General features: G+C 34.4%; 1 protein-coding gene across 2 annotated transcripts in view; it reads left to right on the top strand.

Annotated features, from left to right (window-relative positions):
- Positions 1-673: 673 nt before the first annotated feature.
- LOC119077735 (toll-like receptor Tollo) overlaps positions 674-20,435 on the top strand; it is an 80,024-nt gene continuing 60,262 nt past the window's right edge. The window contains exons 1-2 of one of the 2 annotated variants that reach the window (XM_037185012.1): positions 674-888; positions 1,530-1,930. The gene's annotated coding sequence lies outside the window, so the exon portion shown is untranslated. Of the gene's footprint in view, positions 1,931-20,435 lie in introns of both variants that reach the window. The other variant, XM_037185013.1, reaches the window with a different exon arrangement.

Raw genomic sequence — 20,435 nt, 5'->3', positions numbered from 1 at the left:
TAAAGCGGTATAACTCAATTTTATGTCAGTCAATAAGGTAATTTCGAAACTTCCCATATGCTTCCATAATTCAATTTTATGTTCGCAAAACCTCCCAGTTCCTACAGAATGTACGAAAAGCTATGGCTTTATTTTAAAACACAATAAATCAGTGAAATATTTATCGTGTACAATTTTCTAGTGTATGCTGCATAATTTGGTAAGCCAGCAGCGGGACTGGCAACAATAAACGTTCATTGAAATTTAGTAGTGATAGTCTCCGAAAGAAAATAAAAATTAAAAATTCTTACTTGCGATGTATGTTCGATATTTAGTGACATTGCATATAAATTTCCTTTCGTATCTAGCTTGTAAACTTATTTCGTTCTGACGTTACATCATTTCGTATAACATGCAACTTTCTCATGGTGTACGAAATAAATGATGAAGAAAAAACCAACTATACCTCAAGTATACACCACAAAAATTCTTCACTCACCACGAACAAGTAACGCAACACAACACGTTACGTTATAATGCAATTGTCATGTTGCTCCTCTCCATATTCTCACGTAACCATTTTTACTCTCCACCCCATTCATTCATAATTCATTCTATCAGAACATTTCATACTCATTTACAATGTTACGTTGAGTTGAATGGTTTAGCACCGTTGTTCTTCAGTCAACGATGGTACATCGAAGCGAGCGAAGCGTATGATTCTGTTTGTTGAAAACGAAATATATTTTCGATAGAAAAGTTCTTTGATTCTCGTTTATATCGTAAAGTTGTCGTAATAAGCGGAGTTTTCTTTTCGAATTTTTGTTTAATAATTTTTTTTTTGTTGGCAGAGAATTGATTTTTTCTTCGTCGGTTGGAAATTATCTACACGTGTGTGATACTCTTGTGGTATTTTTGAATTGACAAAAAATTATAATAAATGTTTTGTGGTGAAGTTTGACAAATTTTTATGTAAGGATATCTTGATGTAGACAAACAACCGATTCCACTTTGAATTTTTACTCTCCTTAAAATAAAGTTCTTGACAAGAAAAAAATATTCCCCAAAATTCACTGGGCTGAGATTTAATTTATTTTTCTTACTGATTTCGGTTTTATTTTTTTCGATTTGGTTTTTCTCGAGATTTTTTTTCTTTTCTTTTGTCCGTGACTTCAGCACCATGTGTATAGTTAAGTACGTACCTTTTATTCGGTAATTTATTCCGAAAAGAACGGTTGTGTTTTGTGCGTTCGCTATTAGGCATCGAAAGGAAATAATTGAAAAGCATTGAGGCTTATTCAAATTGGTGGGTGATTCGATTGAAGTAATAGAAAGTATTTCGGTGTTGTTCGTCATAAGGATGTAATTTATTGCAAGTCTATGCTGTATATGGACAATGTAACGGATTTATTGACAGTGGGGTATTGTCACTGTGAATGGACGATATTTTTTGTCAATTTGTGAACAGAAGGATTTTTTTTGTTGTTGTTAGGGGAGACTCAAAACCAAGGAAGGTTAATAAGTAAAGAAAAAAAAAACTTTCTCAATAGAATCCATAAAATTGCTACAACGGAAGTGAGTTGAACATTACCAGCAAGAAAAAATAAATAAATGTGCGAGTGACTAACAAAAGAAAAAGAATTGTCCTGGTGGTATATTGGAGGCAATAAAATGTAAATGCAAAACAAATACAATTTTTGGCATCCAATTTACGTATTAAAAACGAAAGAAATAAACAAAATAAATCTCGGGATCGTGTAGCATGCTTAATGAAAAAATAAACACGAAAAATATTAAAATTTTATTTATTTAAGAAATTTTGAATTTTCTATATATACACACGGAAGTGGCTGTTATACGGTTCCCCTTTAACCCACCCTTCGCATAATTGGGATATGGATAAATCTATACGGATCGCACTACATTAGAAAAAGAAAGGAAAACATTCAAAGTAAGTTTGCTTTTTAAATGTTTAAACGTTTTACAACATTTTTACACAAGGAATTATTTATGTAATTTATGATAATGTCGATGGAGGCTAGTTAAGGTGCATGGATAATTGAAAATTTACCGTTTTTGATGTATATTACATAACGCTCCATGAATTTTTCAACTCAAACTAATTGTGAATGTGGTCGTTTTTGAAAACCCAACAACACCCTTAAATGTTTAGATAGCACGGTAGGACCTTGAACAGAATAAGTCTGCTTGGTAAATTAAATGGTAAAGGGTTTGTATATCCTGCCACCACCACTTTTACTTTAAGTCTAAATAAATAATAGCAACCACATCTCCGTGAAACGTGCCCGACCTTTTGATTCAGCGACAGTCAAGCGCGTACAATAATTCTATATCATTCACTGACATTAACTTTTGTCGCTCAGTTAATCGCTGTTAAAGTTAACTTTACGGTAATATTCTTCACGGCCGATTTTGATCGTAAAGAATAAACTCGTCAGTGACAAGTTGTCAATTAGTTTTGGATTTTAGTATTATCAAGAGTAATTAGTTTTCGATAGACAAATATTTTGTAAATATTGAAAATTAATTCAATAAATTTTGTTTGTTTGTACTCAGCACGTTCACTGGGGGTGACGAAAAAAATAGAACATCTGTACGGGCTCTAAGACTGTGCCTCATATTTCTCCGAAAGTTTACATTTTTTCACGTTTTCGAATTTCGACTCGCATATCTTCGAATCGTCTTTCCATTTTTTTTTAGATCTTGTAGAATGAAGAGTGCATGTAAAGCATGATGCACGGAAAATTCGTGGATATCGTTAAAGGCTGTGTAACTTATAATGTGGCTGCAGTTCTTATAATATAGCTGCAAGACTTATAAAAATATAGCTACTGAACGCATATCCTATTAATGTTGGTTATTTACCTGCAATGTGAGTTACACAACTATATTATAGATTACAGAGCTACATTATGCATCGACAACACATGTTATAGCTAGGATTTGCATATTGTGGCTGTGTACTCTATATCATAGCTGTGTAACGCATATTTGACGTATGAAAAATATAGCTGTGTGCTGCATATCAGAAAATGTATGGGACCATGCATTCAAGTTGTGATTCGTACTGACGCTTGGTCGGACTCAATGTTAACAGATAAAGAAAAATCGTAAAATAGCTTGGCTGATTTTAATAAAGCTTGATTGTCAGGTTATAGAAATACCTCTTCAATAGTCAAAATCCGTGGAAACACAGACGAATGAAAGTATATATCCGTATATATCAGAAATCTCATGCATTAGAAACGAATTAAGCCAAGTAACTGCTCCCAAATGTCAAACTAGGAATTTCACAGAAAACAATTGAATAGGCGATTCTTCACGCAGGCAGTCTCAATTCACTTTCTTTCAGAACCTGAAACAATGCTCCAATGACAACTTACTAAAGTAAAAATGCTAAATATGAATACTACAGACTTGAATTAGGCTGTGTGCCTTATAATATAGATGCAGAATTTATATTGCGGTAACAACGCTTCGAAATAATGACGTATTAAAGCACAAGCAAAATTAGCACAACAGCATCATAGGTGACGGTCGGATTCTCAGGTTAAGCATCAATGGGCGCGGTTAGTACTTGGATGGGTGACCGCAAAATTCATGAAAGTTTAGGAAAAAATTTTATTTCTCGAGATAGATTTGAAACGCGTCTCACAGCTATAATATAAGTTACACAGCTATTTTAACTACAGTCTTCGCAATATGCATTACACAGCTATATGCCAAAAAATGGGGGTGCTAAGTCCACTTATAGATCTCACACGCATATTGGGATTTTCCGTGATATTTTAACAATTGGAAAGTGTGTCAATGAATAAAGAGATATGTGCATCGAGTAAGATATCGTAAATTCCCAAAATTTTGGAAATTCATTGAGTCATTTATTCTTGTTACAAAGGACGGGTGGTATTTGTAAATTTTGTTGACTATGATTATAAGTAGATTTACGTTAACCTTTCTGCAGGATTTTCACAAGTTTTTAATCATTTTTTCTTAAGAAACCTTCTGCAAATTTGTAGCCTACATTTAGGCGAAAAAATATTCGGTTTTTGATGATTTCTCCGAAGCAAAATCTTTTTTGAAAAATTAAACGAAAAATTGGTTGCGGGTGATAACTTATCCCACTTGAAGAAACCTTTGCAGATTACATAAATTTATATAATCTGCATCCAGGTGGATTAACTCTACACATACGGCTGGTATCATCTATTTTTAGAACAAAAGAAGAAGAATAGATTTCCAAGAATTCTGTAAATTCGTTACCACTGGGTTAAGTTATTACTTACAAACCAATTTTTCCTTTAAAAGTAACACATTTTTGCGTGCTTTAATGGTTTTATTTTTTCAAAAAAAGATTTTTGTTCAGACAAATCATCAAAAAACTAACATTTTTCCGCCTAAATGTAGGCTACAAATTTACAAAGGGTCCATTGCTCTTAAATTTTGAAATTTTCTTGGAATTCCATAATTTTTTTTCAATTTTATTTTCTAATGCTTGACACAGAATTTTCTACCTAATACTGATATACTGATATACTTTAGATATACTTTTAATGACTGGAATTAGATGTTTTAAGTATTAGTCGAAGATTCCATTTATCTGTTTGATTTTGAATCCTATCTATGAGCAAATTCCCGCTGCTTCCATAGCAGATGTTAAATTCCTAAATTGCCGATTGATAGAAACAAAGTAACAATTTCACTCTATATGCTGAGTCCAAAGGGAGATACTGGTGAAACGATCTGATGTGATGTCATTTAACCCGTAGGAAAATTATTCCCAGAGTTCTAGTCATAGTTGTGTGTTCGACGGGTCTGTGGACATAAGATGATTAATTCCATGAACATATGTCGATCAGAGCCAATTAATTATTAAAAATGTTTGCGCGCATTTTCGCGAACTTTTACATGAATTCGCAATTTTCACGATTCGGAAAAATGTTAAAATTTTAAGAAAATTCGCGAAGATATTTTCATCAATAATATTGATCCCTGATCTTCATTGTCTATCTGCGAAATGTAAACCTTGACCTACCCAACTGTAAAAGTTCTTCGAAAACAATATTTCTATTTATCTTCATGGATAAATAAGTACCGGCCCTTTTCGAAACCATTGTTCATTTCAGACACAAAGTATTATTAACTCAATGTACCTATCCTAACTTCGCTGGAAAGTTATCTCTCTGCATCGAATCAACATTATATTACCAAATCTATGTATTTAATCTGAGCGGATGAACGAAATTAAATGTTTTGTTATCGTTGCACCCTCAATCAAAAATCGCATTTATATTTTCAACGAAAAAGCAGACAACAGTAGAGTAGAGTACTATGTAATGTACTGTTGAGTATACCTGAAAACTAAATGATTGTAATTTAATGAACTCAGTGAACCGAACTGGAACATATAAATTGATTTCAACCATTATTTCATTCCCATGTAATATAAAGTTTAATCAACACCATCTGCAACAAATCAAATCAAGTCCAATACAAACAAATAAAATGGCATTTTGCAATTTGATCATCACTCATTCGATATATATATATACATTTGCATCTGAATATATACATCGGTCGTATGGCAAACCAATATAGTGTATGACCATATGCAATTTCATTATATTGCATTCTAATTCGTTGTGTGTATACACACAGAATGAATGTATATTTACATAACATGCCACCATACTGTAACACATTATATCATCTGACTTGTTGTTGTTTTGGCTACGGTCGATTTCTAAAGGAGCAATGTTTGACGTTCGATTGTTAAAGTTTTGGTTGCCAGCAAACACTGGCATTTTCGATCATAATGCTGTTAAAATAATGAAACTTTGTTGCTTTCACATTCGTATAAAACATGAAACATGAATCGGAATATCATCTGTAAATGGTGACACGATTCTTTCAATTGCATTCCCTTTGTTTGGAATGTACATTTAGGTGGACATTGCTTTGGACCGGGAAATTAAAATGTTTTCTTTTGCTCACTTTCAATTTGGAATCGTTTTGCTTGAACAAATTGCGAATACAATTTGAAAAAAAACTTTATTGTGACCATTTGACCGAATACACGAACGTTCAATGTTTAATGTTTGGCTGTTGTTCCATATGTGATGCACAGTTTGTCGTACCGTTTTTATTTCGTATCTCGTGGATGGGGGGACGATGACATTGTAAAGGTTTTTGAAGTTTTCTTTTTGGTGTGCTACCGAATTGAGTCCTTAAACTTAAGCGTCCGCACTAAGTGGAACGAGAAAAAAGCTTCTCTCAAGTTTACTTAAAACTTGTTGAGGTAATCTTCTTAGACTTTTTCGTTTAAAAAAAAAAATATCTGGAGATGAAGTCAAACATAAACGCATTAAGGTACTAGACATCCATCATCACACATAGCCATGTGCCAACTTTATCAATTGTTTTTTTATGTTCAAATATATTGGTGGTGCAGATTTAATCAGGTCTCCCACACCTCCAAAAAACTCGAAAAAAAAACAAAAAATTTCAAAAATTCTCCTAAAATTTCATACATTTCCCAAAACTCCTATAGATCAGGATCAAGATCAACAAGATGAGTGGATGAGAAAAATAAATTAAAAATTTCCGCCAGCGAAGAGCGAATTCGGCAGTCTGTAGAATGAGGGTGTCATTTCATCCTGGATTAACATACTGTCAGTCCACATGATTTTTTTAAAAGTTATTTTCATGAAAAACTATTTCGAATAGCTTATCAGCCAAACGGCAACATACTGGAAAAAACGAGACAATACTTTGCACGTATTTCATCACAATTTCATGGTAAAATTGTACTTCAAAAACACGTGACATTTCGTTGGTGCTACTTCCACCCGGGTGCGAATTGGTATTTTACATAACAAGGGATAAGAAGATGAAAATTCGGCGGGTCATGTGAATTTTTATGATCTGAGGCGAAGCCGAGTTCAACAAACATACATATTTCATATTTATCCCGAGTTATGTAAAGGATTTTACATATTGGGGCTGTCGAAAGAAGTGCTTGAAACGTGAACAGTACGCTTATCGACACATATGTAGTACTTATCGTTATTTTTCCGAAATCTCGGGTGCGAATGGATAAGAGGATTTTTTAAGCGTGGGAGGCCTCAAATTTCAGTAACCCGACAATTTAGAAACCTTTCCGTACTGTTGTGCACACACGAAAATACTGTAACTTTCGTATCAAATCGGTTCTTACTGTTTCACTGGTTTCTCTCATTTCCTATGTTATTTCAGATTACAAATGGATAATAGTTAACAGCAAGAAGAGCTTGGATACGAAATTGGCAGTATTTACGTATGCAAAACAGTAATACTTTTCCCAGGCCCGAACTGGCCCTATGGGCATTCGGGCAATTCCCGAATGACCTTTTTGATTTTGTATGAATAAATGGCAATGAAGGGCATTTTGCAAATTTTCTTCATACAACGCCCGAAGAGCTTTTTCGACCCTGCCTTTTCCTCACAACACTTGCTAGGCTTCAGCGTGATTGAGTAGCATAACTTCGATTCCATTCATTTGCACGTAAACATGTTGTTGTTTTGCTTCGTCGATATTCATCATACAGTTTGACGTTAGCCGATTTGTTCAACCAAAAAATACAAACACTCCAAAAATGTTTTTGCACGCCAAGTGAAAATGCTAACAATAGAAATTAAAAAAAAAGAATTGTTCAAAACGAAATGCAATTAAGTTGTCCAAAAAATAAATTGATGGCTCACAAAGACGTTTTTGTGGAGTTTTAAATAACATTCGGGTATAATTCTCTTTGCCATTCCCAACCAACAATAAAGCGAGATTTGTGCTACCACCAGTGAGTTCACTAATGGAATGACACAATAGCATCAACAATAATTAAAATTTTAATCACAAACTGGGTCTGTTGGTTCTTATTTCGTATTACTATGCGTAGCCATGTCTTTAACAAATGTTAACTCTTTCGAAAACGTACACAGAGAGCAATCAAAAACCAAAAAATTTTTACTTCTTACGTGACTTCTAAACTATTAAATTTTTGACTATGAACCGAGAACAAACTTTTCTTAAATAAGCTTCGCAAACACGAGTACCTACACAACACAATTAACAAGTTTACTGTAAGGTTACTTACTAGCAAATCTACTTTATTACCAAACTTAGTATCTCTCTGAATCATTTGCAACCACAAATTCATTACTGTAATGAACCGACTATTGTGTACTATAAATCAATTCTACACGTTTCCCATTAAAGTGTGTGCTCTTCAAGTCTTGACGGTAAAAACTACACACTTCACAATACTCATCGTTCTATAACTTATACTTATATACACCCCCACGATGGCTTAATCCAGCTGTTGCCTATTTCCATTGACAAAGTTTGCTATTGTGTACCCACTGTGTTGTTTATAATGAGACAGTTTCTTTATCGGCGAAAGTGACGTGCACCATAATTTATCGTTATGTGTCATTGTGTCAATTGAATAATCTTGAGATGAAAATGAACAGTCTATCCAAGGGTGTATATACGCTTGGATATGTATACGAATTTATCGTCTAACGGAACAGTGCAAGTACACCTATAGGTGTAAACAGAGCGAACAAATATGGAACGGGCGGTACATAGATAAATGTACCTGTGATGGTTGGTATGTAAGTTATGTAAGCTAAAAGCAAATAGCTCCGTATAACGTCATCAAAATCCTTTTATGTTATGGATACCACATATTTCACGGGAATATGGGACAAATTTGTTCATTATAATTGCTAGAGTGAGCAGTAAAAGCATTGCTGCAACGTTGAGGTAAACTTGCATCTAATTCACCATACAATTTTTTCGCAGTTTTATTGCATTTTTCACATTCGTTTTTGTTAATTGATAAATTTACTAAAATAGACGAAAGTGAAGGCAAATATTCCGAGCCGCTCAATTTTGTACGAATGCTTGATAAAATGGAATATCCTACATAATCATTTCCTACGTTTAATGTGCACCAGGTATGGTTGAAAAAGCGGAACAGAAAAATTGGAAAAATCAATGCAGAGATCGAATCGCTGTGCTCATTCGTTCATCATATTTCAAATTTCTTTCAGGATTTTTTCGACACTGTATAACAGGGCCTATTTTACGGAAACATGTTTCTCAAGTTTTTGAAAGTTTCCAAAATGTTTCTGAAAAGTTTCTTAAAGTTTCTGAAGTTTCTAAAAGTTTCTAGGAAAGTTTCCTTAAAAAACTTTAAGAAACTTTAAGAAACAGTTTGACGATCAAACGAAGTGAAAATTGATTTTCACAACATTTATGATTCACTAGAAGAGTGCATGCACAAAGGTATAACCTACGCTGTAAAGGTTTGCCATTTCTTCGTCACAGTCGCTGTATTGTTTTAAACGAACGTTGAGAGGCATAACTTAGTTTAGGATTACGAAAAAGTGGATGGGACACTGGGTCCCAGCATCTTGGCTTCTAATCTGCCTGTTGTGCAACCCATAGAAATTTAGTATTTATTAGTACTGATGATGTACAACGGTACTTAATCTTATCTCAGATCGACACAGTGACGAAAACCTTCTGCTAAGAGATTTATAGAATTTCTAAAATCTAACAAAATTACCTGAATTTTTTTTTCATTAGACCTGACGGACGTTAGGTTAAACCGAAAAAAAAAACTTTGCCTTCATCAAAAAGAATACAGTAAAAGCGTGTCCGCAAAAATATCGTTTGTCCTTCAGTAACTTTACAAATCTCACGATAAAACATAACTGACATAATTGGGATGGACAAGAAGAAATATTTACTTTTATCAACCGAAAATAAAACTCGCTTCCTTTATATCACATTCATTCATTAAATGTTCGCAGGGCCCGAAGCCGAATTTATTCGTAACCATAATACAAAAAAACCGGTGAATATGTTGTTTTTCACCGAAATAAAATGCTCACGTTATGCTTTGCACATCTATAACCCAATAACATCAACACCAACGAAGAGAAGAGCAAAAAAAATAATATGATTAATCACATAATGGCAATTGTGTGTTCTATGGATTGGGATTCGCCCTGTGGGATGTTGTGTGTAGCAAAAAAAAAAGGAGAAAAATCACACACGGAAATCGATTGTTTCCAATCTTTTGATAACTCCTCATTCAATATAACATACATTTGGACATTATGATAGAGTTCTGTTCTATATATGTAATACTTGGCGCGTCCTATACAGTATATTCGGCGCGTCATATATATTTTTTTAACTCAATTACGTTCAATCCCAACAAAATAATCAAACTTTTATGTGTAATATGTTTCCTATTTCGTCCGTTTCTCTTTTATCACAATGTTATACAGGCTGAGAAAAAAAAAAAAAACTCACCCGAAATGTATGTTACTACACATCTTCTACATGGATAGATACGACTTACACTTCCCTCTTTTTTTATTATCTTCTTTCTTTATTAATACGATAATGTTTAGAGATGTTTATACGGTGCTATAACTGATCATATACATACAGAAAGGATACGAAAACTGTTTTCTTCTCCTATCCTCACGTTTCCACTCAACAACTTTGGCTTGTCGTACAACTGGATTCTGTCGGTAATTTGCTAAAGACATAGCCTCGATGAGAACTTATTAAATGGTTGGCCGTGCAATAGGTAAAAGAAAATAAATAGATCTCGGCAGAATATCATATTATACGATGGTATTGCTGCAATATAGCTAAATGAACCTCATAAAATTGATACTTTATTGGCCCGTAATTTAAACAGTCGCATGTCTTTTATATTGTCATAATGTAACCAAAGATATGGCAAACGGTTCCGTATTGGCTTATGCATAACAAATGTTGTTTAGGAAATTTCCCCAAATAAATTCGATGGTTTTATTAGCGCCCGTGATACCGTCGGACTGTTTTTAGAACAATATCTTCGTTAACATAATTGGGAAATTCAATATTAATGTGACAAAATTTTATTTTATTTACTTCAACATCCGGTTAATTAGTTCCATTTTGTGATGCAGATTCGGATGTTTTAAAATGTTGTTTCATCCATACAGGATATCGTAAATAATTTATCTTCGATTTGTGTGTTCTACTCTGATTTTTCCTTTGGTTTTGCCCTTAGGGAGATGAAATTTTTATTTCAATTTATATCTTTGGAATTTCCAGCATTCGTCTGTTTTAGCACAAATTTGCCGTAAGGTGTGAAATGGGATATGAATGGTTGAATTTTTGGTTTAGGGTAGATGTTGTGCACAGTGGTAGAGTTTGTAAATTAGTAGTGGTGAATGCATAGTACAATAGGTACGGAAAAAAGAAATGAAAAGAGCTAGGAGTTTTAATCTAATTTAAGGTAATCATTCCACATGCCATATCGACGTCGGTACGCCTTTATTGGTTCATATAACACTCGTATAAAAGTCGAAAATTTTTAGAGACAGTTTGTGATATTTAAATTAATTTCAAAACGACTATAGTCATCTGCTATTGACAACGACGCAGAAAAAGAACGATGACTGTTTTGGGTTGTGTTTCCTTTTATACCAAACCAAATTGGTTTAACGAATGAAGTAACAGATTTTGAATCATATTCTATGCCGTTTGTGAACGATTAAATCGAGATATCCCTCAACATGAGTCGAAAAGTGATATGCAACATAATTTCTGATTTAAAAATAGTTGTGGTTTGTAATTGTTCCCACATAAATTTCTTTTAACAAATGACAGTCTAGATTCGGCTTTTTAGTATTTCGTTGCAAATCTCCTACATCTATCTAGGAACAAGTCAGAAAATAGAAATCTAGATTATCATTTGTTAAACGAATGTTACAATTACAAACCACAGTCTCAAATCAGAAAATATGTTGAATCTCACTTGTCCACTGATGAATGGAAAATTTAAGAAATCTTCCTTTAACAGAGAATTTCAATTTCTGCGAACGATTAGACAAATGAAACTTTGTATAGGTGGACCAGCTGAAGCAAATTCATGTCTAAATTTCACTGACATCGACTGTATCCACACTTTTAGTTAATGCCTGTCTTATATTTCACATTAATTTAGAACAATTCGCCGCTGTTCCTGCTCTTCAGTAATTACACATAATTAACAATACCTTTCGATAGTAATTAACACAATGAATTGACGGCTCCCACAATGTTCATCACAACATTTCTGCTGCCTGAAGCAACCGTGTAGAACTTTTTTTTTTCTGTATTACTTCCATAGACAGTATTAAAGCTACAGGTGTGCAAAGTAGAATGAACGACAAAAAAGTTTTCGTGCCTGTTTCTCATTCTCCCTGCTTGTCGAAATAAATTTCAAAGAATGCCGTAATTTCCATTCAAAAATAATTGAAGAAAATTTCTTGGTTGAATATTTAAAATAAGTTTCACCCATCCACAATGCGGGTAACATGTAATTCCCATACTTATTGTAGCGTACTTACGAGTACGTTTAGTGGAAATAAAACGGAAAACAGAAGTTCAACGTCAACGATTTTCAATAGGAAGAAGTTGTAATGCATCCATGAGCATGTTGCTTCACGGCATTTTGATTCGGGTAAACCACATTACCACTTAAATTCACATATTTCTTCAACAAAAGTGATAGCTTCCATCCAATATCATATATGTTCACGTGTTTACATTTTGCCACACATACGCCACGTTCCATATCCTAAATGCTTTCATTCTTTACAAATGGAAATGTGAAACCATTGTTAAGGTGCAACTTGTATACGAAAGAAGAATCAGAAGCAAAAATAATATTTTTTTTTACTTCAAAGAATAGAAAAATAACAGCAACAAAACAACGGCAAAAGGGTCAAGAGTGTACTTACAAAATGTACGAATGACTTTAGATGGTGGTATTTTTGCTTTTTGAATCGATGGTATATATTCATCCAGTATCCTATGTAGCATGTAGCAAATTTAGACATAATACATTGTGTAAAAATACCTTTGTTTTCCTTCTATTCCTTACACTTATATCTCACATCCCATCGGATTGTAGCTCACAAACTTCGTGTCACATATGGTGTATACAGAACAGACGATGATAAAATGTATAGTGCGGTTCGGTTTTACTTTGTTTTTTTGTTCGGTTAAATGTTATGGTTTGTAGCACGCTATATCGTGTATACGCCATATAACACCCCATTTAACATTTAAGTGTTACAATGTTCAACCATCATAAGATTTCGACTCCAGGAAAGACATAAAAGCCGAGACACTAAGAGTCAAAGTGTACTGGTTGTGTTTTATATATAGAAAATATATTTGACAAATGGATATCAAGTGATTCGCTTTGGATCAATAACAAATGCTTACCAAATAGAAAAAGACAGCCGAAACTTGATTTATTACACGCTGGAGAGTTGAAATATCAAATCTTCGTACATTAGCTGTCGTAAAATCGTAAGACTTTTGGTTGTGCTCTTTTTTTTCCGTCATTCCGGAAAAATGTGCACAAATAGCTGCAAAGTAAATAGCTTCCCATTGAATGGAACGCTAGCAGCTACTAAATACGAATATGTTTTCACCATTTACACTTTCGCATACGTCTTTTCCGTTCATCGTCGATATAGGCAACTGGATATATAAATGGGGATAAATGGTAATCCATGTGTTATTAAGGAAATTCTTCGATCCAACATCATTACTGAGTATCTGGATTATTTCATCTAATTTCATCATGAATTTTCATTACTGTCTGTTTGTGCTGTTGGGCATCTGAACTTGTTTAGATTTATCGGATACAGACGACACAGATGGAGTGTATTAGAACACTGCTGCTAAAATTTAATTTAAGCGAAGAGCGTATGTGTGGTGTGAGTAGTGTTTTTTGGCTCATTAGGTTGGATGTTAGGAAAATATCCTTAAGGTTATATACTCGGATGTGTGTCACCCTCATTGCTTTTCAAAATACAACAATTCAACAGAAACCCCGAAATAGAATTGTTAGGACCGAGACAAATCTCTATCTTTTGAAATATAATCTAAAAATGATGAGTCGTTCAATAAATCAGTTGACTAGCAGCAATATCACTGGCTCTAGCATTAACGTAGGAAGTAATTGGAGGTCTATCAGAACAGGCTTTGCATTTTCAGGGTCTGGAAAAACATTTTTCAATATTTCCAATATTATCGTCAATTATTACCTGGTTAATACACACAACACAAGCAAGTGTATACGCATTTATCTATCAAAATTTGGAGGCTATTTGACATCTGGCAAGTGTCAATGCTAGCAGTAAATTTACTTGACTGTCTGTTAGAGATTGAATAAAAGCTATACCTCAACTCAAATACTATTTAATCTGTCCGAGACGGATACTATAAACGAGAGAAGTATCTATACATTGTTACATTTGCCGGTTCTGAAATCATCACACCGTCAACGGGCCTTACGCCTTTTACTGAATGAGTTACATTACCAACGAACAATTACATGTAACACAAAGAGACGTCATCGGTACCAAGACGCGACTAATAACCGATTGTGGACAACAACCTGATGAAACGAATTATATTTGCGTTGCGGTTGAGTTTCGAACCCACAACTGGCAATTCAATAATTCAATGTAAGTCTCGACTTACACACTGGGTTGTCTAAAATTTGGAAAATATAATCTTTGTTTTTGTCAAATGTCAGAATTTATGGCATTTCCAAGTTAGCATCTTAACCTAGGTTCTGAAAGAACAGGTACCTCTGACTCTATCTCAAATTTTGTGCTTGCAAAATTTTCTGGTGGCTCCTCCATTGATTTAGAATAGAACGTTATGTGTATGGAAAAAATCCATTGAAACGTTTAAATTTTACTGCCATCGTGAGTGTCGGAACCTTTTCTACCTCGGTTTTAACAAGAACTTTGCTAGAAGGGACTACATGAATCCAACGGTTATATTTGTCGTCTCTGTCAATAACAAATGACTAAGTACTCTCTTAACCACACTAATGAAGCAGTGACAACCTTATTTTCGTATAGCATAAAACCAATTAATTTCGTAGTTGGATGTACTGCTGAATTATGTCATTCAATAGAAAAATTCTTAACAGGACCGAATGAAATGAATAAAGTCACCTGATCTGTTTCAATCTGTTCAAAGTAAAAGAGTAAGTTATACCCGATCAGACCCTTTCAGATGAATAGACAATTTTCTGATTCAACCAAATTATACATCAGAATATCATAATTTACTTGCAATTCATATAAAGACACGAATAAAGATCATTCTTAGAAGCTTAGAGACTATTGCGATGTGTCGTAGCATTCATAATAAATTAAATAGCATCAGCTATGAGTCATGTCTGTAAATGAAAATCTATTCACCCCAAAGATTTCCTTTTTAAGAACGTCAACGACGTATATACATTCATTCATATACGATATACCTCTACATATTGTAAAGTGACATCGATGTATATTCAACGGTTCTGCTAGGATTTAAGCTGCCCATCTGTCTATGCGTCTATCATTGCGATAAATCAGAAACTCGGTTAAAATTTAAATTTTATAAAAAGAAGGGAGAATATTCATTTTGGTTTTATGCGACGCAAAATATAACGAAGAGTCAACTACATCAAAAAGTTTTATCTCTTGCCATCTACTTTTACCCGAATTCTTAGCCATACATGACGTTGTAATCAGATTATTCCTTCTGGTTAGTTATATATATACGTTCTATTCAGTTACACTTTTAGCACTGTTGCGATCCAGCAAACTCTTCAATTTTTTATATATGGATGAAAGGGGGGTGTACACACAAGTGACGGTGATGTGAAAAGTGTATGAAGTAGCTTTTATAAGATTTATGAGATCTCCCAGCTTAAGAGAAACATCAAATTATGCGGATTGTATACGTTAATACGAAACATTAGATAGCAAGCCTAAAGTGCGGCTTATGTTTATTTTCGATTGATGTCCATTTAAGACGTCTGCTGTTTTTGTTCCGGGTATGGTGGGTGTATACAAGAAAAGAGATTTAGTTTCTTTACAAAAAAAATCCAAATTTTAATCAAAGTTTAAAAAGGCTAAAAAAAACTTTTTACACTTCACTTTACTGCTTCCATCCCGGGAACCCTACGAAGTTTATATTAACAGCAATTTAAGCAGAAGTAGAGCGTAACAGTGATTATGCAAATTAATTTTTTTTCTTGAATTAATATCGTGGATTAAGGTCTTTTTGCTGTAAAATTAATTCCACTCCCAGGTCGAATGCAGGCAATTATGAATATTTTTAACCATCAGACGAATAAACCCACAGCCAATGGTCACTTTTATGTCCATGCATAGTAGACACTCATGGAATCCCATCATTTTGCTGTAGTTACGACAATTAACATTACACAACCGAGTGTTTCAACGAACCGACTTTTCTTCGGCTCGTTTTTTCTCTCAACCAAACTAAGTATCGACCTTGAAGCTAAGTAACTATAAACCTAAATCCAAACATTAAATTACTCCCTTACAATAAGTTTGAGCCCACTTTATCCACCGACACAAACTAGCAATTAATTACAAGGTGTTATCCCTTTTGAATCTCCAGTAATTACTCTGAATATTATACGCTATACATTGTGCGTGTGATTATTCTGTTACGAGTATTGCGTACAAATACGTTTCGTTTTTAAATCACTCGAATAGGATTATGTTACACGTTATAACGGCATTATTAGGAATTGAAACAATTCGAAACAAACTGCAAATGATAGAAATAGGAATTATATTTAACTCGTGTTCGTAATCAGTATACTTGTACAGTACACAAGGTATAGTGCTAAGCAATCTATAGCTAATAGCTACCGACTGAAACATGATATTTATGATATATGTTGACTTGAGTGGAAGTATTATAACAACCAAGTAAAAAAAAAGTTTAAATTGAACAAACGAAATTGGCATCAATTAAAATTAATTTAAGAGCACCAGTTCGTTCAATTTTGTATATTTTGCTATATTGCTCGTTTAAATTAATTGAATTTTCCTTCCTATAATCTAACAATTTTATTATTAGATCAACGATGGTCATCAGTTTTGAAACAAAACAAAAAACCAAATGAAGAAAATTTCGATATCATTATGTTCGGCTAATCATCTGCCTTCAACAATTTGTATAATGAATTTTGATTGGATTCCTACTGAGTAATTAAAGTTGGGGATGGATTTTTATTTCGAGTGTATAGTAATGTATAGTCAGTCGTTCAGAGCCTATTTTTAAAGTCTCAGCAAATTTTGGCAAATTTTGGAAAATCTTACAAACTTCAGAAATTCTTAGGGATAAAATAGTTTATTCAATGAATGTATACAATGTTTATAGATAAAACACCTCCTTCAAATCTTTCGATGGTGGAACTGTGCCCAAAATTGATGCCACGTTTCCTTTTTGAATGCTGATGCGTTGAATTAAATAGGATGTCGCACTGGTAGCATCGGTGATTTTACTTCCGATTTTTAGCCCCGTACGAAGTACTGGGGGCTTATAAGATTAATATGCCGTTTGTAACACGTCGAATTGGAAGCAGACAGTAAGGGCAAAGCATTTGGTTATGTTCATAGATGACGAATCCGCAATAAAAAAATGTCCTTTTTTCAAAATTCTTTTTTCCCCGATTGGTATTGACAAAAGTAAGGTCAAGTTCGAAAATGGGCATGGTAGGGTCGGCCCTTCCAGAGCTAGGGCCCTATAGGTGTTTTTCAGTCTTTCGACGATATCTACCGAAATACGCACGCAATAGCTGCTTGTGATATATCAAATGAAAGTTATTGACGAGTAGAACAAAGTTGCTGAACATTGTTTTTGGGTAAGATGCAACGCGGGCTTGTTGGGAGGGCTCAAAGGTCGTTACTCGGCCCTAAGTGTTTTCTGCACATAAATCGAGTAAATCTCATCCGATTTTGCTAGATTTAGTTTTTTATGGAAGATAATTGAATACCGAAAAGAACGTGTCGAAAAAAGTTTCAAATTTGGGCCCTTGGACTAAGGCCGCTACTCGGCCCTAAGTGTTTTTTGCACATAAATCGAGTAAATCTCATCCGATTTTGCTAGATTTTGTTTTATTTGAGAGATAATTGAATGCCGAATAGAATGATGGCAAAAAAAGTTTCAAATTTGGGCCCTTGGACTAAGGCCGCTACTCGGCCCTAAGTGTTTTTTGCACATAAATCGAGTAAATCTCATCCGATTTTGCTAGATTTAGTTTTTTATGGAAGGTAATTGAATACCGAAAAGAACGTGGCGAAAAAAGTTTCAAATTTGGGCCCTTGGACTAAGGCCGCTACTCGGCCCTAAGTGTTTTTTGCACATAAATCGAGTAAATCTCATCCGATTTTGCTAGTTTTTGTTTCATTTGAGAGATAATTGAATACCCAATAGAAAGTTGGCAAAAAATTTTGGGTTTCTAAAATAATGTCGTAAATTGTTGGTTTTATTTGAGAGGTACTTCGAACGGGCTTTCGTAATTGCGCTATGCGCAATTTTAAAAATGAACACTTTCAGTAAATTTGATCATGCCCAACTTGACTTGCATTTTGGTAACAGACGCATTAGAGGGTTTTAGACGTATTAGGGTTCCGGGCGTATTACGGCTACGGACGTATTATGGTTACGGACGAAATAGGATTACGGGTCGTACGGGGCTAAGTCGCAGCAAACGCTCCGACTGTTCTGATGCCTTGTTTTGATTAAATCCAGGCCCAATTTTCCTATTACCCCTGAGCCCTGACGTCGCCGTAGCAACCGGGATGAAAATGTACTGGTTAGCCAATTGTGAATAATGGCTGATTTTAATCCTTTTCCCTACTTTTGCGACGTAAACGGCGTGCTTAGACGAAGAATTTAGATATGACGGTGCGAAAGTGTCCTTACAGGTAAAATCCCACAACAATGACCTTGCTCTCGCCCAAGGAACTAAGCTCATTCCGTCTGGTTTTTTTCCATCCGGTCTCGAACAGCCAGGTGGTTCGAGAATAGCTGGAGCTAGACCACTCTTCAATGCTCGTTGGAGAATATTGTTTGCATTTGCATGACGTGGATTGGTACCATTCGCTTTAGAGCATGATAGACCATGATGTCCGTATTGATTAACTTTTTCTCCACATATACAAACATGAGGACGAACGATTGGAACACCGAGGCGTAGTGATAGTGCAACCCGGAATTCGTCATTGGATAGATGTGTTCCAAGTTGTGGTGACGGTAATGCTTGCAGCCGAGCACCGGATTCGTGTACAGAATTTGCTTTAAATCTTGCCATATCACTTTTCTCTTTCAAAGAACTGCTGATGGAATCGACTTTACTCGTGATTTCATTTGACTCCCAAATTCTTTGGATATTCCTAACTTCCGGTAACTCCCCAAACCTTTCGTACCAAATTCTTTCTGCTTCCAACATCACTGGATCGATCTGTCGGTAAGGTTCGGATAACAGCTTCTCCACCAAATCGGAAACTTCATGAATTGATGACAAAAAGGAAGGCAGAGCTTATTTTGGAAAATCTTAGCTTTTGGAAAAAAAAAATTAACAACTTCGAGCAAATTTTGAAAGAAAAATCTTAGCAAAGGTCGAAAGATTTTAGCAATATTTGGAAAGTTTTACCAAATTTTTGGAAAATCTAAGCAATTTTTAGAATTTTTTACGGACGTACACACTTCAGGTTTCTGTTCTTTCCTTTTTTTTCTCAAATTTTTTAGTTTTCTATGACGACGTTCAATTGGTTTTTCTTTGACAATTGTTGTAAAAAAAATTGAACACTTACAGAACAAAACAGTTCATGAACAGGTGACGTCAATGAAATTTAATCGTGATTTTGATTCAGATGTTTTTCACCTGCTCCACTCATACAACCAAAGCTTTGATACGTCTTTATGTGTGTTTCAATCGTATAATTGTGTATGAGGAGACCTGCTGCATAATAGCTGAAGCAAATTCTTCATTAGATTTCACTGACATCCCTTTTAAGTACAACAAGGAACAAAGAAATTTCAATATATTATTTACATAACCATTTTCCGCTTGCAAAGAGAATAACATCAAAGTTCACCACTCTGTAGTATGACACACCACTCGGTAGAATTTGTCGCAGTTTCCAATGTACTACTTTTGTTAAGTACTTCTGCTTCTGTTTGTTTCTTATGTGTTATCGATTCCTCGAGTCCTGCTTGCCGAAAAATTGTTCTGTCTTTTGGTGAAAAGCACAGCCAGAAATGGAACATCATTTTTGGTCATCATTGCCCTTGTGACGATATACGAATTTCCCGTAATTCACGAAAATTCACTTTCCTTGAATGTATGAAAAAAGAGAAATGGAATGGGCATTTGGGGCAACCAATAACGATATGTTATACCAATATAATGCAATCATTTCTTCTTTTTTGCCGAGGTTATATTCAATGCGATAGGTACACATTTCTTTACGATTGAATTTTCATTTTTTTTCGT

The sequence above is a fragment of the Bradysia coprophila genome, unplaced genomic scaffold, assembly GCF_014529535.1.
Source record: "Bradysia coprophila strain Holo2 unplaced genomic scaffold, BU_Bcop_v1 contig_24, whole genome shotgun sequence".
Lineage (NCBI taxonomy): Eukaryota > Metazoa > Arthropoda > Insecta > Diptera > Sciaridae > Bradysia > Bradysia coprophila.
The sequence above is the reverse complement of the archived record's forward strand: the minus strand, read 5'-3'. Positions and strand labels throughout refer to the sequence as shown.